General features: G+C 43.0%; 1 protein-coding gene across 1 annotated transcript in view; it reads right to left on the reverse strand.

Moving 5' to 3' along the window:
* The window catches only part of LELP1 (late cornified envelope like proline rich 1), a 39,736-nt gene extending 24,802 nt beyond the window's left edge, over positions 1-14,934 (reverse strand). Inside the window, exon 1 of the mRNA XM_082450368.1 lies at positions 11,742-14,934. The gene's annotated coding sequence lies outside the window, so the exon portion shown is untranslated. The remainder of the gene's footprint in view (positions 1-11,741) is intronic.
* Positions 14,935-22,562: the final 7,628 nt, after the last annotated feature.

Genomic DNA, 22,562 nt, shown 5'->3' on the forward strand with positions numbered 1-22,562 from the left:
ATGGCCATCATCAAAAAATCTACAAACGATAAATGCTGGAGAGGGTGTGGAGAAAAGGGAACACTCTTGCACTGTTGGTGGGAATGTGAATTGATACAGCCACTATGGAGAACAGTATGGAGGTTCCTCAAAAAACTAAAAATAGAAATACCATACGACCCAGCAATCCCACTACTGGGCATATGCCCTGACAAAACCATAATTCAAAAAGAGTCATGTACCACAGTGTTCATTGCAGCACTATTTACAATAGTCAGGATAGGGAAACAACCTAAGTGTATATTAACCAATGAATGGATAAAGAAGATGTGACACATATATACAATGGAATACTACTCAGCCAGAAAAAGAAATGTAACTGAGTTATTTGTAGTGAGGTGGATGGACCTAGAGACTGTTATACAGAGTGAAGTAAGTCAGAAAGAGAAAAACAAATACCGTATGCTAACACATATATATGGAATGTAAAAAAAGAAAAAAAAGGTTCTGAAGAACCTAGGGGCAGGACAGGAATAAAGACACACATGTAGAGAATGGACTTGAGGACATGGGGAGGGGGAAGGGCAAGCTGGGATGAAGTGAGAGAGTAGCACTGACATATAAATACTACCAAATGTAAAATAGGTAGCTACTGGGAAGCAGCCACATAGCACAGGGAGATCAGCTCAGTGCTTTGTGACCACCTAGAGGGGTGGGATAGGGAGGGTGGGAGGGAGACACAAGAGGGAGGGGATATGTTGATATATGTATACATATAGCTGATTCACGTTGTTGTACAGCAGCAACTAACACAACAATGTAAAGCAATTATACTCCAATGAAGATGTTAAAAAAAATAAGCAGTTCTCTGGTTCCTGTTTTCATAAACAATCTTATTTCAATAATCAGAAGGTGTATTTCCTGGAAGATTATATTTCCTTCTGTTTCCCACTTGGGACCAGAGAGGAGAGCATCTTCTCTATTTGCTATTTGGAGTGTCTCCTCTTCCTCACTCACCTGACTGCCTCTGGTTTTGGGGGGAGGGCCTGCAAAGGGAGAAGAGAAGAGGGGCAGGAAGGTTCTTACCTGACTGATACTATTCTGCACTGACATAGGGGCTCTCTGGGTTTGGCAGGTGGTTAAAGCTGACCTCTTCTGTGGTGGGAAACTTGAATATGTTCTTCAGCCCCTTCTGCCCCTCACCTTGTTGGAGTTTTGATTGCAGCATTCTTCAATATTGGCAAACATACCTGCGACCTGCTCCTGCAGCCCCTGGGCATTGGGCAGTTCTCCAGATTCTCTCTGACGGGATTTTACCTGCAGGTAGCCCTCTTGTATGGGATTTTACACAGCCTAGAGATCCAGCTCTTCCTCTGTGGCCCGTGTGAAACACTCACAATCCTCCCCTTTCATTGTGCATCAATTACCATTGGTGATTTTCTCCTGATGTTTATGTAGTTTTGCTTGTTTATTATGAATTAAGCGAGGGAAATTCCATGACATCCTCGTGGACACGGTTCGGTATTTATCCAATTTGCCTTTACTGCCGTATTTGATACTGTTGTCCTCTTTTTTACCCCTCTGCCCTTGGGTTCCTCTATTACCTGGATGGTGTCCCATTTCTCTGGCCTCTTCTACCCTCCTCCATAACCTGTTCTTCCTCTGCTGAATCCTTTCAATGTCACCTGGCTCCTTTCACTTTACATATTTGCTGTTGATCTCATTTTCCACCATTTCTATAACTACCACCTCTACCTCAAAGAATTCCAAAGCCTCAGTCTTCTCTCTTCTCCAGATCCAAATGTTAACATCCATTGGATGTACTCTGGTGCTTCCAATTGCTGTCATAAAATCAGAATTCACCACCTTCTTCATCTTTTCTAACATGCTCATCCTATGCTCCAACTCTGTGGATAGCATCCCTATTCACCAAGACCTCTAAGCCAGAAACTTGGGGTCATCCCAGCCTCCTGCCTCCCACTCAACCTTACACAAAATGTGCCACTGGGATCTTCCAGTTCTATTTCCAAAACCACAGGCTCCTGACCCAGGCCGGTGTTTGGGAGCCCCAGTGAATACCTCTCTCGAGTCAGTCCCCCATCACCCTCACAGTCACTGTTGTTGCCTTCACTGAGGTTGTCATTGTCACAGGTCTCCCAGAGTGCCCACCTCGAATTCATACTGCACAGCACTGTCAAAGTGAATTTTATAAAACAGAAGTCTAATTCTACAAATTAATTCAAGATGAGGTCCCAGATTGTTAGTTGGGTCTGCAAGATTCTTTCAGCTCAGTCTTTTATACTTACCATAGATTCTGGAGCTAAACTGCTTGTGGTTCCCCAAATGTGCCGGACCTTTCTGACTCTGTGCTTTTTCTCTTCCAGTCATCTCCTCCCTCTGCCCTCCTCCAACCTTGAACTCACAGGGTGTGATTTACCTGGCCCTCCCAGGCTGTTAGTTGCCTCAGCCAAGCTCATGATGAGATTTTATACTTCTATTTTGTAGTTTTTTATTCATTTATTTTTTGGCTGTGTTGCATGGCTTGTGGGATCTTAGTTCTGTGACCAGGGATTGAACCTTCCACTTGGCAGTGGAAGTGTGGAGTCCTAACCACTGGACTGCCAGGGAATTCCCTCTGTATTTTGTAATTATTTATTTCCCAATTCCCCTCAAATGATGGGCTAGTCCAGAGATCAGGAACCAGGTATTTTTATATCTGTACCCCTAGTGCAAGGCCCAGCAAATCTTAGTCACTCAATAAACAATGTTTATTGTCAGTGAAGAGATGGAGGGGAGGAGCAAGATGGTGGAAGAGTAAGACGCGGAGATCACTTTCCTTCCCACAGATACAGTAGAAACACATCTACACGTGGAACTGCTCCTACAGAACACCTACTGAACGCTGGCAGAAGACGTCAGACCTCCCAAAAGGCAAGAAAATCCCCACATACTTGGGTAGGGCAAAAGAAAAAAGAAATAACAGAGACAAAAGAACAGGGACAGGACCTGTGCCAGTGAGAGGGAGCCGTGAAGGAGGAAAGGTTTCCACACACTAGGAAGCCCCTTCGTGGGCAGAGACTGCGGGTGGCGGAGGAGGGAAGCTTTGGAGCCACGGAGGAGAGTGCAGCCACAGGGGTGCGGAGGGCAAAGCGGAGAGATTACTGCACGGAGGATCAGTGCTGAGTAGCACTCACCAGCCCGAGAGGCTTGTCTGCTCACCCGCCGGGGCAGGTGGGGGCTGGGAGCTGAGGCTCGGGCTTCGGTGCTAGCCGGGAGGGAGTCCGGGAAAAAGTCTGCAGCTGCTGAAGAGGCAAGAGACTTTTTCTTGCCTCTTTGTTTTGCGGTGCGCAAGGAGAGGGGATTCAGAGCGCCGCCTTAACGAACTCCAGAGACGGGCGCGAGCCACGGCTATCAGCGCGGATCCCACAGCAACAGGGGCACAGAGGGAAAAACGGAGAGATTCCTGCACAGAGGCTCGGCGCCGAGCAGCACTCACCAGCCTGAGAGGCTTGTCTGCTCACCCGCCGGGGCGGGCGGGGGCTGGGAGCCGAGGCTCCGGCTTCTGTCGGATCACGGGGAGAGGACTGGGCCGGGTGGCGTGACACAGCCTGAGGGGGGCTAGCGCGCCACAGCTAGCCGGGAGGGAGCCTGAGAAAAAGTCTGCAGCCGCCGAAGAGGCAAGAGACTTTTTCCTGCCTCTTTGTTTCGCGGCGCGCAAGGAGAGGGGATTCAGAGCGCCGCCTAAACGAACTCCAGAGACTGGCGCGATCCGCGGCTATCAGCACGGACCCCAGAGGCGGGTGCCAGCCGCGGCTATCAGCGCGGACCCCAGAGGCGGGCACGAGCCGCAGCTAACAGCGCAGACCCCAGAGACGGGCAGGAGACGCTAGGGCTGCTGTTGCTGCCACCAAGAAGCCTGTGTGCGAGCGCAGGTCACTATCCACACCGCCCCTCCAGGGAGCTGGTGCAGCTCGCCACTGCCAGGCTCCTGTGATCCAGGGACAACTTCCCCGGGAGAATGCACGGCACGCCTCAGGCTGCTGCAACGTCACGCTGGCCTCTGCCGCCGCAGGCTCGCCCCACATCCGTACCCCTCCCTCCGCCCGGCCTGAGTGATCCAGAGCCCCTGAAGCAGCTGCTCCTTTAACCCCGTTCTGTCTGGGCGGGGAACAGACGTCCTCAGGCGACCTACATGCAGAGGCGGGTCCAAACCCAAAGCTGAACCCCAGGAGCTGTACGAACAAAGAAGAGAAAGGGAAATCTCTCCCAGCAGCCTCAGAAGCAGCGGATTAAAGCTCCACAAACAACTTGATGTGCCTGCATCTGTTGAATACCTGAATAGACAACGAATCATCCCAAATTGAAGAGGTGGACTTTGGGAGCAGGATATATTAATTTTTCCCCTTTTCCTTTTTTTTGTGAGTGGATATGTGTATGCTTCTCGGTGAGATTTTGTCTGTACAGCTTTGCTTTCACCATTAGTCCTAGGGTTAGGTTCATCCGTTTTTTTTTTTTTTTTTTTACTTAAAAAAATTTTTTTTCCTAATAAATGTTTTCTTAATAAATTTTTCCTTATTTTCTATTGTTAGAAATTAAAAAAAATTTTAAATAAGTTTTTTCATAATTTTTATTTTAAAAAATTAAAAACAATTTTTTCTTAGTAAATTTTTTTCTTAATAATTTTTTCTTATTTTTTATTATAAAAAATTAATAAATCTATCTTTAGAAATAAAAAAAAATTTTTCTGAATACATTTACTCTTAATAATTTTTTTCTTCTTTTTTATTATAATAGCTTTATTTTATTTTATTTTATCCTCTTTCTTTCTTTCTTTCTATTTTTTTCTCCCTTATACTCTGAGCTGTGTGGATGAAAGGCTCTTGGTGCTCCAGCCAGGCATCAGGGCTGTGCCTCTGAGGTGGGACAGCCAACTTCAGGACACTGGTCCACAAGAGACCTCCCAGCTCCACGTAATACCAAACGGTGAAAATCTCTCAGAGATCTCCATCTCAACATCAAGACCCAGCTTCACTCAACGACCAGCAAGCTACAGTGCTGGACACCCTATGCCAAACAACTAGCAAGACAGGAACACAGCCCCATCCATTAGCAGAGAGGCTGCCTAAAATCATAATAAGGCCACAGACACCCCAAAACACACCACCAGACGTGGACGTGCCCACCAGAAAGACAAGATCCAACCTCATCCACCAGAACACAGGCACTAGTTCCCTCCACCAGGAAGCCTACACAACCCACTGAACCAACCTTAGCCACTGGGGACAGATACCAAAAACAACGGGAACTACGAACCTGCAGCCTGTGAAAAGGAGACCCCAAACACAGTAAGATAAGCAAAATGAGAAGACAAAAAAACACACAGCAGGTGAAGGAGCAGGGTCAAAACACACCAGACCTAACAAATGAAGAGGAAATAGGCAATCTACCTGAAAAAGAATTCAGAATAATGAGAGTAAAGATGATCCAAAATCTTGGAAATAGAATAGACAAAATGCAAGAAACATTTAACAAGGATGTAGAAGAACTAAAGAGGAACCAAGCAATGATGAACAACACAATAAATGAAATTAAAAGTACTCTAGACGGGATCAATAGCAGAATAACTGAGGCAGAAGAACGGATAAGTGACCTGGAAGATAAAATAGTGGAAATAACTACTGCAGAGCAGAATAAAGAAAAAAGAATGAAAAGAACTGAGGACAGTCTCAGAGACCTCTGGGACAATGTTAAATGCACCAACATTCTAATTATAGGGGTCCCAGAAGAAGAAGAGAAAAAGAAAGGGACTGAGAAAATATTTGAAGAGATTATAGTTGAAAACTTCCCTAATATGGGAAAGGAAATAGTTAATCAAGTCCTGGAAGCACAGAGAGTCCCATACAGGATAAATCTAAGGAGAAACATGAAAAGACACATATTAATCAAACTATCAAAAATTAAATATAAAGAAAACATATTAAAAGCAGCAAGGGAAAAACAACAAATAACACACAAGGGAATCCCCATAAGGTTAACAGCTGACCTTTCAGCAGAAACTCTGCAAGCCAGAAGGGAGTGGCAGGATATACTTAAAGTGATGAAGGAGAAAAACCTACAACCAAGATTACTCTATCCAGCAAGAATCTCATTCAGATTTCTTGGAGAAATTAAAACCTTTACAGACAAGCAAAAGCTGAGAGAGTTCAGCACCACCAAACCAGCGTTGCAACAAATGCTAAAGGAACTTCTCTAGGTAAGAAACACATAGAAGGAAAACACCTACAACAACAAACCCAAAACATTTAAGAAAATGGGAATAGGAACATACATATCAATAATTACCTTAAATGTAAATGGATTAAATGCTCCCACCAAAAGACACAGACTGGCTGAATGGATACAAAAACAAGACCCATTTAGATGCTGTCTACAAGAGACCCACTTCAGACCTAGAGACACATAGAGACTGAAAGTGAGGGGATGGAAAAAGATATTCCATGCAAATGGAAATCAAAACAAAGCTGGAGTAGCAATTCTCATATCAGACAAAATAGACTTTAAAATAAAGACTATTACAAGAGACAAAGAAGGACACTATATAATGATCAAGGGATCGATCCAAGAGGAAGGTATAACAATTGTAAATATTTATGCACCCAACATAGGAGCACCGCAATACATAAGGCAAATACTAAGAGCCATGAAAGGGGAAATCGACAGTAACACAATCATAGTAGGGTACTTTAACACCCCACTTTCAACAATGGAGAGAGCATCCAAAATGAAAATAAATAAGGAAACACAAGCTTTAAATGATACATTAAGCAAGATGGACTTAATTGATATTTATAGGACATTCCACCCAAAAACAACAGAATACACATTTTTCTCAAGTGCTCATGGAACATTCTCCAGGATAGATCATATATTGGGTCATAAATGAAGCCTTGGTAAATTTAAGAAAATTGAAATCGTATCAAGTATCTTTTCCGACCACAATGCTATGAGACTAGATATCAATTACAGGAAAAGATCTGTAAAAAATACAAACACATGGAGGTTACACAATACACTACTTAATAACGAAGTGATCATTGAAGAAATCAAAGGGGAAATCAAAAAATACATAGAAACAAATGACAATGGAGACACGACGACCCAAAACCTATGGGATGCAGCAAAAGCAGTTCTAAGAGGGAAGTTTATAGCAATACAAGCCTACCTCAAGAAACAGGAAACATCTCGAATAAACAACCTAACCTTGCACCTAAAGCAACTAGAGAAAGAAGAGCAAAAAAACCCCAAAGCTAGCAGAAGGAAAGAAATCATAAAGATCAGATCAGAAATAAATGAAAAAGAAATGAAGGAAACAATAGCACAAATCCATGAAACTAAAAGCTGGTTCTTCGAGAAGATAAACAAAATTGACAAACCATTAGCCAGACTCATCAAGAGAAAAAGGGAGAACACTCGAATCAATAGAATTAGAAATGAAAAAGGAGAAGTAACCACTGACACTGCAGAAATACAAACGATTATGAGAGATTACTACAAGCAACTCTATGCCAATAAAATGGACAACTTGGAAGAAATGGACAGATTCTTAGAAATGCACAACCTACCGAGACTGAACCAGGAAGAAATAGAAAATATGAACAGACTAATCACAAGCACTGAAATTGAAACTGTGATTAAAAATCTTCCAACAAACAAAAGCCCAGGACCAGATGGCTTCACTGGCGAATTCTATCAAACATTTAGAGAAGAGCTAACACCTATCCTTCTCAAACTCTTCCAAAATATTGCAGAGGGAGGAACACTTCCCAACTCATTCTACGAGGCCACCATCACCCTGATACCAAAACCAGACAAAGATGTCACAAAGAAAGAAAACTACAGGCCAATATCACTGATGAACATACATGCAAAAATCCTCAACAAAATACTAGCAAACAGAATCCAACAGCATATTAAAAGGATTATACACCATGATCAAGTGAGGTTTATTCCAAGAATGCAAGGATTCTTCAATATACGCAAATCAATCAACGTGATACATCACATTAACAAACTGAAGGAGAAAAACCATATGATCATCTCAATAGATGCAGAGAAAGCTTTTGACAAAATTCAACACCCATTTATGATAAAAGCCCTGCAGAAAGTAGGCATAGAGGGAACTTTCCTCAACATAATAAAGGCCATATAAGACAAACCCACAGCCAACATTGTCCTCAATGGTGAAAAAGTGAAACCATTTGCACTAAGATCAGGAACAAGACAAGGTTGCCCACTCTCACCACTATTATTCAACATAGTTTTGGAAGTGTTAGCCACAGCAATCAGAGAAGACAAAGAAATAAAAGGAATCCAAATCGGAAAAGAAGAAGTAAAGCTGTCACTGTTTGCAGATGACATGATACTATACATAGAGAATCCTAAAACTGCCACTAGAAAACTACTAGAGCTAATCAATGAATTTGGTAAAGTAGCAGGATACAAAATTAATGCACAGAAATCTCTTGCATTCCTATATACTAATGATGAAAAATCTGAAAGTGAAATTATGAAAACACTCCCGTTTACCATTGCAACAAAAAGAATAAAATATCTAGGAATAAACCTACCTAAGGAGACAAAAGACCTGTATGCAGAAAATTATAGGACACTGATGAAAGAAATTAAAGATGATACAAATAGATGGAGACATATACCATGTTCTTGGATTGGAAGAATCAACATTGTGAAAATGACTCTACTACCCAAAGCAATCTACAGATTCAATGCAATCCCTATCAAACTACCACTGTCATTTTTCACAGAACTAGAACAAAAAATTTCACAATTTGTATGGAGACACAAAAGACCCCGAATAGCCAAAGCAATATTGAGAACGAAAAATGGAGCTGGAGGATCCAGGCTCACTGACTTCAGACTATATTACAAAGCTACAGTAATCAAGACAGTATGGTACTGGCACAAATACAGAAATATAGATCAATGGAACAGGATAGAAAGCCCAGGGATAAACCCACACACATATGGTCACCTTATCTTTCATAAAGGAGGCAAGCATATACAGTGGAGAAAAGACAGTCTCTTCAATAAGTGGTGCTGGGAAAATTGGACAGGTACATGTAAAAGTATGAAACTAGAACACTCCCTGACACCATACACAAAAATAAACTCAAAATGGATTAAAGACCTGAATGTTAAGCCAGACACTATCAAACTCTTAGAGGAAGACATGGGCGGAACACTGTATGACATAAATCACAGCAAGATCCTTTTTGACCCACCTCCTACAGAAATGGAAATAAAAACACAAATAAACAAATGGGACCTAATGAAACTTAAAAGCTTTTGCACCGCAAAGGAAACCATAAACAAGACCAAAAGACAACCCTCAGAATGGGAGAAAATATTTGCAAATGAAGCAACTGACAAAGGATTAATCTCCAAGATTTACAAGCAGCTCATGCAGCTCAATAACAAAAAAACAAACAACCGAATCCAAAAATGGGCAGAAGACCTAAACAGACATTTCTCCAAAGAAGATATACAGATAGCCAACAGACACATGAAAGAATGCTCAACATCCTTAATCATTAGAGAAATGCAAATCAAAACTGCAATGAGGTATCATCTCACACCGGTCAGAATGGCCATCATAAAAAAATCTAAAAACAATAAATGCTGGAGAGGGTGTGGAGAAAAGGGAACACTCTTGCACTGTTGGTGGGAATGTAAATTGATACAGCCACTATGGAGAACAGTATGGAGGTTCCTTAAAAAACTAAAAATAGAACTACCATACGACCCAGCAATCCCACTACTGGGCATATACCCTGAGAAAACCATAATTCAAAAAGAGTCATGTACCAAAATGTTCATTGCAGCTCTATTTACAATAGCCAGGACATGGAAGCAACCAAAGTGTCCATCATCGGATGAATGGATAAAGAAGATGTGGCACATATATACAATGGAATATTACTCAGCTATAAAAACAAACGAAATTGAGTTATTTGTAGTGAGGTGGATGGAGTTAGAGTCTGTCATACAGAGTGAAGTAAGTCAGAAAGAGAAAAATAAAGACAGTATGCTAACACATATATATGGAATCTAAGGGGGGAAAAAAGGTCATGAAGAACCTAGTGGCAAGACGGGAATAAAGACACAGACCTACTACAGAATGGACTTGAGGATATGAGGAGGGGGAAGGGTAAGCTGTGATAAAGTGAGAGAGTGGCATGGACATATATACACTACCAAACGTAAAATAGATAGCTAGTGTGAAGCAACTGCATAGCACAGGGAGATCACCTTGGTGCTTTTTTACCACCTAGAGGGGTGGGATAAGGAGGGTGGGAGGGAGGGAGACGAAAGAGGGAAGAGATATGGGAACATATGTATATGTATAACTGATTCACTTTGTTTTAAAGCAGAAACTAACACACCATTGTAAAGCAATTATACTTCAATAAAGATGTTAAAAAAAAAAAAAGAGATGCAGTTACATTATTTCAATAGTTTTGCCATTGCTCTTCTCTCAAACTGGAATGTCCTCCTCCTTCTTGTTTGGTTAATATTTATTTTTTGTCACCTTCTGGACTCATCTTGAAAACCTTAACTTCCATGCAGACCCCCCTGTTCTCCCCCACCCCTCACTATAGTCATGCGACTAGAGTGACTTCCCCAGTGCACTCCCAACAGCTTGAAGTCCTCACCTGTTCTGCTGGGAGATAATGGCTGTGTATATTTCTGTCTCCTGACTCACACAATGCCCTGCTTCATGGAAGGGCTGTCTTATTATTCTTTGCATTTTACTGCTGGCCCAGGGCTGGTATATAATAGACACTCAATGAATGTTTGGAGAATAAACGAAAGGACATACAAGACAAAATCTAGCAGGGGAGTTAAGATTGAAGTGAACTGTCTGTCAGAGGAGGAGGATCCAGCTTCATGTGGGCGGAGATTGTAATGAGGAGCTCTGTCTGTAAAGGTCAGCTTCCAAGATCAATATAGCTGTATCAGTCCCAGAGACCCCAGGAGGTAGGTATCATAGGGCCTTATGCGCTGGATATCCCAGACCATCCAGATTGGTCCAGGACAAACCCCCATCTGGTTGAGGGGTCCATGCAGAGATGCTCACATATCAGGCTCCAGCCTTAAGTCTCAATCGTCTCTTCCCTGCAGCTGGTATCTCCCTTGCCCTGAACCTCCCCCCAACCCCCCAATACACACAAAAATCCTCTGCCTGCTGAGGCTTTCTTCAGGAGTAATGGGAGAACACGGGATTGGGTAGAATTGGAAGGCCTGTGGGCTGTGAAATAGTGGGTAGGTGGGAGTCATTCTCTTGTGGGAAGCCCCCAGCTCCCTCCACTGTGACCTGAATTCTCCTCAGGGCTCTTCCTAAGGCCCTCCAACCAGTTTCCATTTCCTGTGTGCTCCCGTGGCTCTATCAACTTCCCAGCTCCCTGCAAGGGGGGATAACTTGGGTCTCACTGGGACAGATGTTTTAATGGAGAGATGAAGAGAAAACTCCTCTGTGTGCTGTGAGTGCCCCCTGCAGGTTCAATCTCTGGGCATGGAATAAAAGACTGAGGACCAGTTTCCTTCACTAAATGTGGGACTGCAAAGTCAGGAAAGTCTGGGGGGATTTTCAGATGATTTAAGACAGTTCTTGTCAATTCCTGGACCAGGTTTGCTTTACAAGATCTTCATATTTTTTAATAAAATGGAGGAAACATAGAACTCACTTTCTTAATGATCTTCTTCTACCACCAGGAGGCAGCACGGGTTGGGACAGCAGCGGGGAGAGCCAGCCCTTCCTGGTCAGAGGACAGGAGGAGAGGAAGGAAATGCACATATGGCTCCTTGGATGATGCCGAGAGTACTTTTGTTTAATCCCTGTTGTTTCCTAGGAAGGATCTGGGAAGAGTCATTTAACCACCAGTGGAAAGCCAGTGGACTGTGCAGGTTTGGAGCTCATGAGTGTTGGAATTTTGTGGGGTCCTGGGGTGCTCCTGGTATGGAGTCAGGGAAGGAGATGCAGGAGGTGAGCCTCATCTGGATTTGGGGGGTGTTGGCTTCAGATGCTACCATATCTTCCTCAGTGGGCATTCCTGCTGGCTCTGTGGGCACTGCACTTGGGGCATCCATGCTGGCTGGGAAGGGTGGGCTGGGCTCAGGGACCTGGGGAAGGGGTGGGTGGAAGACTTTCCTTTGTTGCTACAGTGATAAGACCTCTCTTTCAGTTCTAAGGCAACCCTGCAAGAAACAGGAGTCCTTCATTTGTAGGCTAGGAACTCACCATTTAAACAATATCCACAAAGGAGACTAAGCCCAAGGATCCAGAGAGGAAGAGGGTGGCAATTTGTCTGCTCACATGTTTCTCTACCCTCTGTGATTACCATCTTTCCATTGGATTTGGCCGCAAACACAGGAACCACCACAGTCACAACTACCAAAAATCCAATTCAGAGTGTGGATCCTGTGCTCATTCTTGGAGGTGCTTATCATTGGGTTTGTCCTGTCAGGTCCACTTTTTTTTGTGGACTCCTTATAGGAAGAGGAATATTGTCATTCTGGACTCAAGATGAAAGAGGTGAAGATGGGGGCAGAACCAGGAAATTGGGCCATGCAAAAAATGCTTAAAAAACAGGGTTACTAGGGATGGCTAACCTGAAGAAGAGAATATTTGGGAGGGTAAGGGACTGTTTATGGAATCTGTATTAGTTGTGTGTTGCTGCATAACAAATCACACAATTTAGCAGCTTAAACAATAGGCGTTTATTATCTCATTGTTTCCATGGGTTCAGGGTCTGGGCATGGCTTAGCTGGGCCCTCTGCTCAGGGTCTCACAAGGCCTTATGCGCTTATGAGCCAATGTGTTGGCTCCTGTGTGCCTTTCTGGAGCTTGGGGCCCTCTTCCAAGCTCACTCTGTCATTGGCATGATTTAGTTCCTTCCAGTTGTAAGACTGAAGTTCTCAGGCCATAGAGGGCACTGACAGTTCCCTGACACCTGGCCCTCTCCATAAGCCATTCACATCAAAGAACTGCTGAATTTATCTGTCTCCCAGGCTGGGTCTAACCAATGGTGTCTGGTAAACCTGCTGAAGGGAGGGGAGGGAAAGCCCTGATTTGTATGCAACATTTGCTGTTTTTCGAAATCCTCCCACTATGGACAATTTCAAGCTACCAATGGTTTAACAACTGGCTTGCTAAGTTTCTGAATATTTAACAGTCAGCTTTCCTGGGTATCATTTCCAGCATGCTACTGGGCCCAGTCCAGGGGTTCCAGGGTTGATGGACTAAGTGCCCTTTATGCCCCTCCTCCTGCCTAGTCCTCCCACCTCATGTCTTTGGGAATTTTAAGCAGAGGGAATGAGGTTTTTAAGTTTCCTATTTGGTATAACAGATTACCACAAACTTGGTTTGAAACAACAAGATTTTATTCTCTTAGAGTTTTAGAGGTCAGAAGTCTAAAGTCAAGGTGTTGGCAGGGCTGTTTTCCTTCTGGAGGCTTCAAGGAAGAATCTGGACTCCCAGACTTACTTGTCTACACCCACGGTGGTCTGGGCATTAACTGAGCAAAAATCAAGGTTCTTCAGTGATAATATGTAAAAAAAAAATTGTTTTTTTGTTTTTAAATTTATTTTTTAAATTGAAGTATAGTTGAATTACAATGTTGTGTTAATTACTGCTGTACAGCAAAGTAACTCAGCTATACATATATATACATTCTTTTTCATGTTCTTTTCCATTATGGTTTATCACAGGATATTGAATATAGTTCCCTGTACTATACAGTAGGACCTCGTTGTTTATTCATTCTATATATACCAGTTTGTATCTGCTGATCCCAAACTCCCAACCCTACCCTCTCCCACCCCACTTCCCCTTGGCAACCACCAGTCTATTTTCTGTCTCTGATTTTCTGTTTCTGTTTCATAGATAGGTTCATCTGTGTCATATTTTAGATTCCACATAGAAGTGATATCATGTGGTACTGTTTTTGGCTTTCTGAATTCTTCAGTGACAATATTTTTAATGGATTAGACAGAGAGACTGGGTCATGAGTCAGTAGAAGTGGGGGCTGCAGAACCAGTGTCAGTCCTGGGAAGGGTCTAACTAGCAATAAGAGATGGGGGAGGGCACAGTGGGGAAGGCAGTTGGCTTCAACTACTTCTTTGTGGCATGGAGAGGAGAGTGAATTCTCATATGACTTTAAGATCATTCAGGAGAATCCTGTTTTTCTTTATGAAATCAGAAGAAAAGTTAATGTGGGACTCTTCTTTGGCCTCCAGAGGTGAAAGTTGTCAGGGAGAGACCAAGAGCATTGTGGGTAGAGGGCATAGTGGTGGGAGAATGGCCTTGTTTTGCCGGCTAAGGTGATAGTACTAGAGAACCACATGCCTGCGCAGGTTCCAAGGAGCTCCCAGAGAATATGTCACATCCGACCACCCTTGGCTGTCTGTTTGGATTAACTGTGGAGTTTCATGATCCACCTTGAGTTTAGGGGAAGTAGACTCTTCTGGAGCTGAATGTAGTTCATGTTTTTGGATAAAAATAGAATCTATGGTGATAGGGAAGAGAATCCTGCTACTTCATGATCCATTTGGGGAGGGTGGCTTTGGTGTGTATTCCTGCTGGCATGGGGGATGCTGCACAGGGCAGCACATCTGTTGGCTGGGGTGGGGAAGAGTTTGAGAACATGGCACTTCTGTCTACACCATGCAGTCTCCTGGGAGAAGAGCTGGGAGGAGTGAATTTGGAGAGGAAAACCCAATACACTATGATGATATCTTTCTCCTTGAGTCTGAAGAGTGACAGCATCTTCTCAGCTGTTTGTGTTCCCTGATGTTGCTGGAGGTGAGGGGATGGTGCTGGGCAAAGGATGCAGTGTCTTCATGATCAGGTGGTGGAGGGTGGCTTCAGAAGTGTCACTTCTGCTTCGGCAGGTATTCCTACTGGCAGGAAGTGCACTTCAGATGGGGACACTTCTGCTGGCTGGGAGGTGGGGGAGACGTCTTGGGAAGGCAGGGCTCAGGAACCCGGGGAGGGGGCTGGCAGGGGACTTTGCATTGTTGCCACTGCTGCTAAGGCATCGTTCTTGTTTGAAAAGAATCTGTAAGAAGGAGAAGGTACTTTTGTTGTTATTGGCACTTTCTCAATTAAATCACCACAGCTCTACCATCCACCCTCAGGGGCAACCTTCCCATCAGACGTTCTGACACATCTGCCACATCACAGGAACCTGCACTTGCAGCAGCTACTAAGTAAGGACTATAGGAGCTTTTTCCGTGATAAACCCCTCTCTCTGCCCTGAGGGGGTCACTCTTGGTCATCCCCTGTCTGCAACCCCAGAGGGAGCCTGGGCCAGCACGTAATGCTCTTCACATCCAGCAGAGCCATTTCACTCACCTGTAACTCCAAGTGAACCTGACCTGTGAGGATACATCCACCTGAGGAGACTCCAGCCCCACCCCTTTTATTGTGGTTTCAGCCTAGGCTGGTACAATACCTGGAATCCCCTCCTGCCTTCCTGGCTCCAGGTGTAGTTCCTCAGTTCCTGAAGCACTTGTCAAACTCCTTTGTACAGAAAATCCTACTTTGTTACTACCCTGTATGTAATGACATTTCCTTCTCTGCAGGAAAGAGAGCTCAGTATGACACAGATGTTTCATGTGCTTGTCAGTTCACCGTCTTCTCCTCAAGCTTCAACAGAGCAGTCAATTGACTGTGAAAACTGAAGATGAAGGACCATAATGGGGGCGGGGTCTGGGAGGCTGGGCCACATCATTCAGTTTCTTCAACCTTCCACACCCCCTGTGCTTCTACTTTTGTGCCATGACCAAGGTTCCCTTTAAACCCCTTGCCAAACACTTGCCTCTCCACCTTGTATTTTGAACAAATGTATTAGGTAGGAATGTCCAGAGAAATAGAACAGACAGGATGCACATATATATATATTTTAAGAAATTGGCTCATGTGATCATGGAGGCCGGCAAGTCCAAAATCTGCATAAGAGGCAGGCAGGCTGGAGACCCAGGAAGATTTGCAGTTTGAGCACACAGGCAGCCTGGTCATAGAATTCCCTTGGGAGAGGTCAGTCTTTTTTTTTTCTATTCAGGCTTTTAGCTGATAGGATGAGGTCCACTCACGTGATGGAGGATCATGTTTTACTCAAAGGCTAATGATTAACATGCATAGGAAGCCCAACTTGGTAGGGGTGGGTGGATCACAGAAATCCTCCAGGGATGATTGAGAGGGGACTCTGTCTCTTTCTCAAACTGTCTTATGTGTTGACCCTCTCATAGAAGTTTAGCCAGTCTTCAATTCTCCATCGATCTTCATGGATGGACAATGCATCCTTTTTTTCACTTCACCATGAAGGATTCCTGGACTGGACAGGGGGCCAAGAGAAGGTTTTTTATGCCCAATAACTCAACATAAAGAAACGGAAATCTCATCCTAGGCTTCTTCACAAAAAGGCACTCACCTTGCGCTCCTTACCTAGGCATAGCCCAGGAGTCTCTGAACTTTTGATATTAATAGTCCCCAGTTGGTGAAACAGCTTCATGGTTTGGGCAGGGAAGTGAATGAATGGAAGTCTTTACTCATTGGCCAATAGTTTTAGCTAAAAGTTATTTAAGATATTCTGCCTGCTAATATTTTTAAAAATACATTAAATTAATTAATTACTTTATGGCTCTATTGGGTCTTTGTTGTCGCATATGGGCTTTCTTTAGTTGCGATGAGTGGGGGCTACTCTTCCTTGTGGTTCGTGGGCTTCTCACTGCGTGGCTGCTCTTATTGTGGAGCATAGGTTCTAGGTGCATGGGCTTCAGTAGTTGTGGCACACAGGCTCAGTAGTTGTGGCTTGCGGCCCTAGAGTGCAGGCTCAGTAGTTGTGGTGCACGGGCTTTGTTGCTCTGTGGCATGTGGAATCTTCCCAGACCAGGGATCTAACCCGCGTCCCCTGCATTGGCAGGCAGATTCTTAACCGCTGAGCCACCAGGGAAGTCCCTGCCTGCTAATATTTTAAAAAAGACTCCAACCGAAGTGTCCATCAACAGATGAATGGACAAAGAAGATGTGGCACATATATACAATGGAATATTACTCAGCCATAAAAAGAAACGAAATTGAGTTATTTGTAGTGAGGTGGATGGACCTAGAGTCTGTCATACAGAGTGCAGTAAGTCAGAAAGAGAAAAACAAATACCAGAGGAGCTTCAAGATGGTGGAAGAGTAAGATGCGGAGATCACCTTCCCCTCCATAAATACATCAGAAATACATCTACATGTGGAACAGCTCCTATACAACACCTATTGAATGCTGGCAGAAGACTTCAGACCTCCCAATAGGCAAGAAACTCCCCACGTACCTGGGTAGGGCAAAAAAGAAAAAAGAAACAACAGAGACAAAAGAATAGGGATGGGACCTGCACCTCTGGGAGGGAGCTGTGAAGGAGGAAAGGTTTCCACACACTAGGAAGCCCCTTTGCGGGCGGAGACTGCGGGTGGCGGAGGCGGGGAGCTTCGGAGCCATGGAGGAGAGCGCAGCAACAGGGGTGTGGAGGGCAAAGTGGAGAGATTCCTTCACAGAAGAATGGTGCTGACCAGCACTCAGCAGCCCGAGAGGCTTGTCTGCTCACCCGCCGGGGCGGGTGGCGGCTGAGAGCTGAGGCTCGGGCTTCGGTCGGATCCCAGGGAGAGGACTGGGGTTGGCTGCGTAAACACAGCCTGAAGGGACTAGTGTGCCACAACTAGCCGGGAGGGAGTCCGGGAAAAAATCTGGACCTGCCAAAAAGGCAAGAGACTTTTTCTTGCCTCTTTGTTTCCCGGTGCACGGGGAGAGGGGAATAAGAGCACGGCTTAAAGGAGCTCCAGAGACAGACGTGAGCCGCAGCTATAAGCGTGGACCCCAGAGACGGGCATGAGATGCTAAAGCTACTGCTGCAGCCACCAAGAAGCCTGTGTGCAAGCCCAGGTCACTATCCATACCTCCCCTCCCGGGAGCCTGTGCAGCCTGCCACTGCCAGGGTCCCGTGATCCAGGGACAACTTCCCCAGGAGAACACACGGTGCGCCTCAGGCTGTTGCAACGTCACTACGGCCTCTGCCACTGCAGGCTCGCCCGCATCCATACCCCTCCCTCCCCCTGGCCTGAGTGAGCCAGAGCGCACGAATCAGCTGCTCCTTTAACCTCGTCCTGTCTGAGCAAAGAACAGACGACCTCAGGCGACCTACATGCAGAGGCGTGTCCAAATCCAAAGCTGAACCCCGGGAGCTGTGCGAACAAGGAAGAGAAAGGGAAATTTCTCCTAGCAGCCTCAGGAGCAGCGGACTAAATCTCCACAATCAACATGATGTACCCTGCAACTGTGGAATACCTCAATAGACAACGAACCATCCCAAATTGAGAAGGTGGACTTTGGGAACAAAGATATATTTCCCCCCCCTTTTTCTCTTTTTTTGAGTGTGTATGTGTATGCTTCTGTGTGTGATTTTGTGTGTACAGCTTTGCTTTTACCATTTGTCCTAGGATTCTGTCCATCCGTTTTTATTCTCTTTTTCACTTAAAAAATATTTTTTCTTAATAATTATTTTTTATTTTAATAACTTTGCTTAATATTATTTTACTTTACTTTATTTTATTTTATTTTATCTTTTTTCTTTCTATTTTTTCTCACTTTTATTCTGAGCCGTGTGGATGAAAGGCTCTTGGTGCTCCAGCCAGACGTCAGGGCTGTGCCTCTGAGGTGGGAGAGCCAACTTCAGGACACTGGTCCACAAGACACCTCCCAGCTCCATGTAATATCAAATGGCAAAAATCTCCCAGAGATCTCCATCTCAACGCCAAGACTCCACTCAACGACCAGCAAGCTACAGTGCTGGACACTCTATGCCAGACAACTAGCAAGACAGGAACACAACCCCATCCATTAGCACAGAGGCTGCCTAAAATCATAATAAGTCCAGAGACACCCCAAAACATACCACCAGACGTGGACCTGCCCACCAGAAAGACAAGATCCAGCCTCAACCACCAGAACACAGGCACTTGTCCCCTCCAACAGGAAGCCTGTACAACCCACTGAACCAACCTTAGCCACTGGGGACAGACACCAAAAACAACAGGAACTACGAACCTGCAGCCTGAGAAAAGGAGACCCCAAACACAGTAAGTTAAGCAAAATGAGAAGACAGAAAAACACACAGCAGATGAAGGAGCAAGGTAAAAACCCACCAGACCTAACAAATGAAGAGGAAATAAGCAGTCTACCTGAAAAAGAATTCAGAATAATGACAGTAAAGATGATACAAAATCGTGGAAATAAAATAGAGAAAATACAAGAAACGTTTAACAAGGACCTAGAAGAACTAAAGAGCAAATAAACAGTGACGAACAGCACAATAACTGAAATTTAACACTGTCTAGAATGGATCAATAGCTGAATAACTGAGGCAGAAGAAAGGATAAGTGACCTGGAAGATAAAATAGTGGAAATAACTACTGTAGAGCAGAATAAAGAAAAAAGAATGAAAAGAACTGAGGACAGTTTCAGAGACTTCTAGGACAACATTAAATGCACCAACATTCGAATTAAAGGGGTCCCAGAAGAAGAAGAGAAAAAGAAACGGAATGAGAAAATATTTGAAGAGATTATAGTTGAAAACTTCCCTAATATGGGAAAGGAAATAGTTAATCAAGTCCAGGAAGCACAGAGAGTCCCATACAGGATAAATCTAAGGAGAAACATGAAAAGACACATATTAATCAAACTATCAAAAATTAAATATAAAGAAAACATATTAAAAGCAGCAAGGGAAAAACAACAAATAACACACAAGGGAATCCCCATAAGGTTAACAGCTGATCTTACAGCAGAAACTCTGCAAGCCAGAAGGGAGTGGCAGGACATATTTAAAGTGATGAAGGAGAAAAACCTACAACCAAGATTACTCTATCCAGCAAGGATCTCATTCAGATTTCATGGAGAAATTAGAACCGTTACAGACAAGCAAAAGCTAAAAGAATTCAGCATCACCAAACCAGCTTTACAACAAATGCTAAAGGAACTTCTCTAGGCAGGAAACACAAGAGAAGGAAAGACCTACAATAATAAACCCAAAACAATTAAGAAAGTGGGAATAGGAACATACATATTGGTAATTACCTTAAATGTAAATGGATTAAATGCTCCAACCAAAAGACATAGAGTGGCTGAATGGATACAAAAACAAGACCTGTATATATGCTGTCTAAGAGAGACGCACTTCAGACCTAGGGACACATATAGACTGAAAGTGAGGGGATGGAAAAAGATATTCCATGTAAATCGAAATGAAAAGAAAGCTAGGGTAGCAATTCTCATATCAGACAAAATAGACTTTAAAATAAAGACTATTACAAGAGACAAAGAAGGACACTACATAATGACCAAGGGATGGATCCAAGAAGAAGATATAACAATTGCAAATATTTATGCACCCAACATAGGAGCACCTCAATACATAAGGCAAATACTAACAGCCATAAAAGGGGAAATCGACAGTAACACAATCATAGTAGGGGACGTTAACACCACACTTTCACCAATGGACAGATCATCCAAAATGAAAATAAATAAGGAAACACAAGCTTTAAATGATACATTAAACAAGATGGACTTAATTGATATTTATAGGACATTCCATCCAAAAACAACAGAATACACATTCTTCTCAAGTGCTCATGGAACATTCTCCAGGATAGATCATATATTGGGTCAGAAATCAAGCCTTGGTAAATTTAAGAAAATTGAAATCGTATCAAATATCTTTTCTGACAAGAGAGCTATGAGACTAGATATCAATTACAGCAAAAAATCTGTAAAAACTTCAAGCACATGGAGGCTAAACAATACACTACTTAATAATCAAGAGGTCACTGAAGAAATCAAAAAGAAAATCAAAAAATACCTAGAAACAAATGACAAGGAAAACACGACGACCCAAAACCTATGGGATGCAGCAAAAGCAGTTCTAAGGGGGAAGTGTATACCAATAAAATCCTACATTAAAAAACAAGAAACATCTCAAATAAACAACCTAACCTTACACCTAAAGCAATTAGAGAAAGAAGAACCAAAAACTCCGAAGTTAGGAGAAGGAAAGAAATCATAAAGCTCAGATCAGAAATAAGTGAAAAACAAATGAAGGAAATGATAGCAAAGATCAATAAAACTAAAAGCAGGTTCTCTGAGAAGATAAAAAATGTTGATAAACGATTAGCCAGACTCATCAAGAAAAAAAGGGAGAAGACTCAAATCAATAGAACTAGAAATGAAAAAGGAGAAGTAACAAATGACAGTGCAGAAATACAAAGGATCATGAGAGATTACTACAAGCAGCTCTATTACTAAAAAATGGACAACCTGGGAGAAAGGGACAAATTCTTAGAAATGCACAACTTTCTGAGACTGAACCAGGTAGAAATAGAAAATATGAACAGACCAATCACAAGCTCTGAAATTGAAACTGTGATTAAAAATCTTCCAACAAACAAAAGACCAGGACCAGATGATTCACAGGCGAATTCTATCAAACATTTAGAGAAGAGCTTACACCTATCCTTCTCAAACTCTTCCAAAATATAGCAGAGGGAGAAACACTCCCAAACTCATTCTACAAGGCCACCATCACCCTGATACCAAAACCAGACAAAGATGTCACAAGGAAAGAAAACTACAGGCCAATATCACTGATGAATATAGATGGAAAAAACCTCAATGAAATACTAGCAAACAGAATCGAACAGCACATTAAAAGGATCATACAACATGATCAAGTGGGGTTTATCCCAGGAATGCAAGGATTTTTCAATATACGCAAATCAATCAGTGTGATTCACCATATTAACAAATTGAAGGAGCAAAACCATATGATCATCTCAATCGATGCAGAGAAAGCTTTTGACAGAATTCAACACCCATTTAAGATAAAAACCCTGCAGAAAGTAGGCATAGAGGGAATTTTACTCAACATAAGAAAGGTCATATATGACAAACCCACAGCCAACATCGTCCTTAATGGTGAAAAACTGAAACTATTTCCACGGAGATCAGGAAGAAAACAAGGTTGCCCACTCTAACCACTATTATTCAACTTAGTTTTGGAAGTTTTAGCCACAGCAATCAGAGAAGAAAAAGAAATAAAAGGAATCCAAATCGGAAAAGAAGAAGTAAAGCTGTCACTGTTTGCAGATGACATGATACTATACATAGAGAATCCTAAAACTGCCACTAGAAAACTACTAGAGCTAATCAATGAATTTGGTAAAGTAGCAGGATACAAAATTAATGAACAGAAATCTCTTGCATTCCTATATACTAATGATGAAAAATCTGAAAGTGAAATTAAGGAAACACTCCCATTTACCACTGCAACAAAAGGAATACAATATCTAGGAATAAACCCAACTAAGGAGACAAAAGACCTGTATGCAGAAAATTATAAGACACTGATGAAAGAAATTAAAGATGATACAAATAGATGGAGAGATATACCATGTTCTTGGATTGGAAGAA

This window comes from Balaenoptera physalus (genome assembly GCF_965194825.1).
Source record: "Balaenoptera physalus genome assembly, chromosome: 1".
Classification (NCBI taxonomy): domain Eukaryota; kingdom Metazoa; phylum Chordata; class Mammalia; order Artiodactyla; family Balaenopteridae; genus Balaenoptera; species Balaenoptera physalus.